General features: G+C 44.2%; 1 pseudogene; it reads left to right on the forward strand.

Moving 5' to 3' along the window:
• The first annotated feature begins 2,070 nt into the window (after positions 1 to 2,070).
• LOC149105378 (uncharacterized) lies at positions 2,071 to 7,002 on the forward strand (annotated as a pseudogene).
• The last annotated feature ends 242 nt before the right edge of the window (positions 7,003 to 7,244 follow it).

The following is a 7,244-nucleotide window of genomic DNA, read 5'->3' on the forward strand; positions in this document are numbered from 1 at the left end:
TTTAATTCTTCCGAAATGACTACTTGAGTATTCTAAGAAGCCAAAATTCCAAGCTATAGTTATGAAGTTCAGCTTCGTGACCAAGCAAGGCCAAGGCTTGCACTTAGTTTTGACAAGTTAGCTGTATGATAGATGTTTGATACTATCGCCCCGGGATTTCGAAAATGTTTACAAGTATGTGTTTTTCGAAGAATTCTAATTCAATAGGTCAGGCATAAGAGGCGGTATATTTATATCTGTTTACAATTAGCGTGCTTCGTTTGGAAACCAGAGCATTTTGAATTTCAGGGTTATGGAGGTTGCGTGACACAAGGCTACTATCGAGTTTGTTGAAAAATATATACTTATCTCATGATTTTGAGCCTTCTTGGAAGTTAGAGCATCAGGAGAAGTGCTTATGTGAATGCTTGTATGTTTAGTGCTAATAATCAGTCGCCTTGAAACCCAAAGTAAGTTCTAGATGTTTACACTATATTCCGGCTGCCATATTGGTGTACAACGGATGTATACCAACATGGCGTTTTCTTACTGGGCTCAGTAAATTTCTGGGAAACATTTACTACGAATTTCTGAAGTTTGGGGAAACGCGCAGGCCTAAAACTCGGAGAAGTGTCTTAATTAGTTATCTTCTATAGCGTACATCGCAATGTCTTAGCTTTTTCCATTGGTTGGTTTTCGATTTATTATTATTTTTTTTAATTGCGTGACAGTGAAAACGATCTGAACCGTTCGAAGAACAAAACAGCAACTGTGGAATATATTTTTTTGTAAAATGATAAAACATGTTTTTTAGTTCATAATTTTTGTATATGTTCCCACCTTCCTCTGATATAAATCCATGCCATTCCTTATATTTTGATCGGGATCATTTGCGGTTTGTGGTTCAATTTGGGAATGATTTGCGGTCGGCATCATTTGCGGTCCTGGGATCATTTGCGGACCCGCACAGAACTCTCCAAACAAGATTTGGTAAAAGATAACATCTCATCAATGTCTAACAGCGCTTAGTTTACGCGCAATGGTGTAAACTTATTTGTTATTTCTCATTTTCCGACTGGACTGTAATTTGATCTAATTTCACCTTTTACCTACAACTTCCCGATCCCACGCAAACCACGCACAGTCATATAAATATATTTCTAAAATAAACACAAAATACGCACCAAAACCCGTTTTCCCATCTACTTGCTATCGCTCCAGCTTTCAGCTAGCATTAAAGCATCCGTTGTAGGAACCAGATGTGTTTGAAATCTTCCCGAAAGGTCAGTTTATTTACAAAGTAACACAACAGCCAAGTCACGTGCACACCAAAGTGCGGTAAAATTATTGGCTACATTGAACTGGAAAACCAGGAACACATGAGACCAGTCCTGCTGTTGGCTTAGCTGTGCCATTTTGTGCCCCTAAGAGTTTGTATTTTTCACATGGCATTTTTCTGTAGCTACATTACGCTGCAAGGTAGGTCCAGCGTTTGCGGACAATCGAGCGACTATCCAGGACACCTCGAGTGCGTTAGCTTAAAGGACTGCACGAGAGATGTCAGCAGTCATTTGGCAAGCTTCAAACTAAGCGGGGATGAGGGTATTAATACAGAGATGAAGTTACTGTTGGCGAGAGCTGATGAGTGGTGTCATTTATGCTATTTTTGAACCGGTAGTGCCCACATACAGATGAGATGTTTAGCTAAAAGTTGTCAATGTTTTAGGTGTGTTTAAAGTGGAAGAAGAGCACGAGTTGCTTAATATTTTTCCGCACCACAGAGCCGTTTATGGTATCCGTTGGAGGACAGGAAAATCTGTCTCCACAGTCCCTGCAGAGATGGCCGCCCACAAATCAGCGAATGCTAAAGCTAAAGGAATTTACCTAGTGAATAGCCACCAATCAACAGTAATTTTCGAGGAAACCAAGATTCTCATTCCAGTTGGATCGCGTGAGTTGCATATAGCCTAAAATGTTTACCAGATCTCGTACAAGTAGTTATACATATACATGTAACTGTTCCTATTTCATAACCATGAGGGGTGAAACAGACTGGCTTGTGAAGTAATCGCAAAGGGAAATAAGGCAAGGGATCGCGCGAGAGAATGGAACAGTTATTTCTGTGGTCTTGAAGTCACTCTGATTTCGTAAGAGCTTTTTCGAATTACTTTAATTGGCTGAGAAAATTCGCATTGTCCTCGAGCAGTATATTTTTCGGCAAGAAGTGAAAGGTTTATTGCTCCACTTTTTCAGCAATTTGCAAACAGTGTAAAGAGTTCGTGAGCAAACAGCTCTTGGAAAACAAGTCACTGCCGGACCAGAAGTCAGAAGCCTGTGGAACACCTTTGGCTGCGCCTACGGCTGAACAAGCTGTACTACATGCTGAGTCATCTCAAGAACAATCCACGGTAAGAAGCTGACTAATTTTGCGCCGGGTGTTAATTTAATCATGCCAGCCCAAAACCCACCCCAACACCATCGCACACACTTCACAACATACACCCACATACCAACAAGAAAATAAATACGCTTTTTAGTTACTATTGAAATTATTTTTACTTATAGCAGACATTGGTGGAAAAGGATCCCTCGGACAACGATGTTTCATCTGAAGATCTGGCGGCAGAATTATCAAGGCTTGCAATTGACGATGAGACTTTCCTTAGTCCAGATACAGATAGCATTGTTTCAAGCACGAGCGAGGAAACGCAAGCTGTGAAGGCAATGTCGGTGGTGCCTCGAGAAAGGTTGAATGAGTATTTACTCTCCGACGGTATCGCTCCGATAGTTCAACCCTGGCTTGAGTGGGAACAGGTCTCTGACAGAACCAAGCAACGATACACCAAAAGAACGGCAGAGATCGTGTCCTCAGTCCTCCGCACAATCAGCCCGAAAGACGCAGGTTCTCTTTGGCAGGCCACTGTCTCGTCTGCTGCCATGAAGAAGGCCCTTGGTCTAGAAGACTTATCGCAGCCGTCAAAAGACTACCTCGAGGCTTTGGCAGAGGCTTACGGCAATGCAAATGGCTAGTACACGAGAAGACAGATTCTGTCCATCATGGCAGGTCTTGCCAGCTAAAAGGCCATCTCAGTGTTTATACCAGGCTTGTCGAGATATCACTGCACCATAGCCAACCTTCATCGCCTGCAGTTTGAGCGCGGCGCTTCCATGACCTACCAACCATTAGTGAGAGTAAGAGTTGAGCGGCAGCAGTTGGACCATTTTCTGTCCTTCATTACGAGTCCTCATTTAGTCCAAGATCTGCCTTTTGGACAGAACATGCTGACGCTTTCCTCAGGAAAAACTATTGAAATACCGAACGCCATCCGTACGCTTATTCCACAGAGGATAGCGGGCCAGTACGAACAGTACTGCGATGAGACGGGATTCGAGCCCTTCAGCGAGCGCACCATGTTGCGGATACTAGCAGAGTGCAAAGCTTCAGTGCGCAAGTCTCTTCAATGGCTTGAATGCTTTGCCGCAGAAGGTGCTCGCGCTTTTAAAGACCTTGAATCCTTAGTGTGCCAGCTTAGCGAACTCGGACTGGGAAAGGAATCAGATGCCATTGACACCCAATCCTTGAAGACTGCCAAATTGTATCTTAAAGGCGATTTCAAGCTAATAGTTTTTTGAAAACTAACCCTAAAAAATTGTAGGACTGGGACAAAATCTGTCTCGCGGTGGGTTGCTCAAAATTCGCTTTGAATATGCCCTTTAAACATAGATGCTAATGTTCATTTTTTTTTTCTAATTCATTCTACAGTAGTAATTCTGTAAAACGGCAGTAAAACGGTAATCTAGAAAAAGCAAAAATTAGTCCAAAGGCTCTCCCATCGAAAGATCAGGCTTTGATGAGGGAGAAGGGGATGGCGAGAGGGGTGGAGGGTGGGGGTGGGAATGGCCAATTGATGGGAAAAGTGCCTTAGTCACCTTTTCCATTTATTTTTTAATGGTGTTTTATTTTAACCGCCACGATTTTTTCCTTTATTCTCTTTGATCCAAGGCCAGCTGAATATGTACCTTATTAGTGTAGCGATCTTGGCAATACAGGTATGACGTGTAATGCATTTAAATGCATTCCTTGACAGGTTCACATTAGCACCAACTCTGAGGTAGCCAGTCACTGCAGTGTGTTTGCCCTTAGCGATTGTACCAACCCAGACCTTCGGCAACAATGCGATCACCGACACGAAGACGTATGCGAGCAGTGCGAAAACCTAAATTCTACGCTTGCCGCCATTTCAGAAGCCGTAGCTAGGGCGCCGTTTCACACGGATGACGACAGAGACGAAGCTGTATATCTTACCAATCACGCCACGCTTGCCATCCAGTCATGGGAATGTCATTTGTTACGATTAGCACACCAAGACCAGGTTCGCCTGGATGTCATCGTTGCCCTCAACCAAGAAGCGGTTTTCATTGTAAACGACTGGGCAATGAAGTTCTTGCCGCAGAGGTACCGAGAGTCCCAAGCAGATTGATTTGGCAAGCGTGCTATATCCTGGCACATATCAGTCGTATACCGACGGGTAGAAGGGGTCCTACAGTAGCAAGGGTTCATCCACGTCCTCCAGTCATGTAGCCAGGGAAGCTCTTCAGTCGTAGCCATCATGCACCACGTTCTGACCACACTTAAGCAGGAGCACCCGGAAATCAACACGGCCTTTTTTCGTCAGGATAACGCCGGGTGTTACCATTCCTCTCGCACAATCCTGGCGTGTCGACATATGGGAACACGTTGCGGAATTTTGGGTGGCACGTATTGATTTTAGCAATCCACAAGGGGGTAAAGGTGCGGCAGATCGATTGGCTGCGTCACGCAAATTCCATATCAGGACATACATAAATGAAGGACACGACGTGTGCACTGCAAATGACATGAAAATTGCATTGATTTCTCATGGAGGATTGGAGGGAGTCCGAGTGGTTTCCATGGACACCATTGCCGAGACGCAAGACTCGGCCCAGACAGTAGCAAGTATCACAAGGCTGAACAACTTTGAGTTTACTTCAACAGACACCGTTACTTGTTGGCGTGCATATGGTGTCGGTCCTGGTGATGTAATCAAACTGGATGTATCGTCTTTTAGGTCTTCTGGTGAGTAGCCAAATATTGTAGACATAATGTCACGATTTGTTCTACGGACTGACAAACTCTCTTATTTTGCCGTTACTACGGTGTTCTTCACAATTCGACCTAAATTATATACAATAACGAGTGCGGAAACCTCCCTGATTAATAGTGTTAGGTAGAGAGGGAGTGAGGGATGGGTAATGCTTTTCAGTAGTACCTCTTCAACACCTGTTATTACCAATAACAATAACTGCATTGTTACTTGTTCCTAGATTGAAATATAATGTGGATGTGTGTCTCATCATATTTCAGAACCAAGTCAGAGCGGACTAGTGGCAGCATTTTCCCCGGGAGACTTCAAACCTTTGGGCAACAAGTCGACCAAAGCCACAACTCCTGAAGCCAGCGCGGAGGAAATGCAGAATGTCAATCCAGAGGAGAGCAACAAAGTTGCTGGGGTTTATTCATGTCCCCAGGATGGGTGCGTGCGCATCTTTCAACAGGTATCGGCGCTTGAAAAGCACTTGTCCCTCGAGAAATGGACACGGTCCCCTGAGAGACATACTGTGATAGATCTAGCCAAAATGGGTTACAAGTCAGCCCTGGAGGAGGGCGTTGGCGTTTTACCAACCCTAAAAACCTCAACGCTTTCCCAGGATTACCCTATTGCAGCTGCCAAGGAGGGATGGGCTCTTTTGGCTAAATTTCGTATCGGCCAAACAACAGGCCGAAAGCTCGATGCGGAGGTCGTTGCTCGTGAAATGCGTCGTGCTCGTGGTGCTGACTGTCTGCGCCTTTTCCAGTCATCAGAACTCCTTACAGCCTCGCAGAGCGCCTCTTACTTTTCACGTCTTAATGCTGCCGCTCGCCAGCAAGATATGAATGAGTTAGATATCCAGGCATCAGAAGAGGAGACAAATTTCACTGGCGCCAGAGACGTGGCGGCCACAGCAAACCAGATCCAGCATCCCATTATGACTTGTATGGCCAGTTCCATCTTTGCTCAATGGTGAAAGGTGATACCTTGAAGATACTCAAGTTACCAACGCTGCAGCGTGTATGCGAGGGCCTGGGTCTAGATATACCACAGCCTCCCGTGCGCAGGAGAGCTCCGTACATGGAACTACTAAAGGACATAACACAGAACTGTTCTTGTCAACAATGAACAAACCTTACGATCCACAAGGACTGTACTGAGGCCTGTTTACAAGAAGGGAGGGTACCGTATCAGTAGGGTTATCCTAGCCCGAGTTAACAAGCAAAATCAAATTTTGATTTCAAGCTCTTAATCATCCAGACACCATTTTTTCCTTGATTTTAGAACGCGTTTGAAGGCAAGACTATAAACAATTCTGCTTAAGGATATTTTAGCGACAGTAGCAACAAACATATCGGAAACTTAAGCGCCAAACTAAATATAAACAATTTTGGTGATTAATTGTTGATCGTCAGTGTGTAGAACATATTTTGTTTCATGGAATTGAAATTAAGTGATTCAGATAGCCGAGTTGTACCTATCTGAGTCTTTACAAGGACAACATATAACCCAGGTGCAAGGGTAACACTCACGCTCAGGTAGGGTTTGTCATCGTAGTGCATTCTGGCTGCATCATAAGCACGCCGATACAAAACAACAAACTTTCGAGTGCTAGAGAAGTCTTATTGTTAGGATAACTGTGGCATTAGGGTTACCCTTCCTTTTTGTTCACAGACTCCTACGACGCCGACCACTCCCCTCTCGCTTGCCGCCAAAAACCATGTGTGAAAAATGGGCAGCAAAAGTTTGGCAACAATTTGTATTTTGCTTGTAAAATACTAAGATAACCGTGACACCTGGAAATAAGCGAGGTTGTATTTGATTTTACAGTATTTGAGAATACTGCTAACTTAAGCTCACTTGTCTGCTAACTCGACTTTTACATTGACAACAGATATAGTATCCCGTCTCCGCATGCGTGACTCAAAGGAGTGTTGCATTACTCCGGGTCTCTCGCGTTTCAACAGCAAAACCACCGTCATAAAATGTCAGTTATGCTTGGTGGTAAAGGTACTTGATTCGAGAAAAATATGGCTTCAGAGGCTGCCTGCGGTGTCATTGGGGTAGGTTCGAGCTCTTGGTATGTATTGCGTTCACTTTGGATCTGAATATGAGCTCCGCACGATGAACCGAGTTGTTTGTAAACATTAAGCG

This window comes from Orbicella faveolata, unplaced genomic scaffold (assembly GCF_042242905.1).
Source record: "Orbicella faveolata isolate gen_17 unplaced genomic scaffold, um_ofav_v1 contig_34, whole genome shotgun sequence".
NCBI lineage: Eukaryota > Metazoa > Cnidaria > Anthozoa > Scleractinia > Merulinidae > Orbicella > Orbicella faveolata.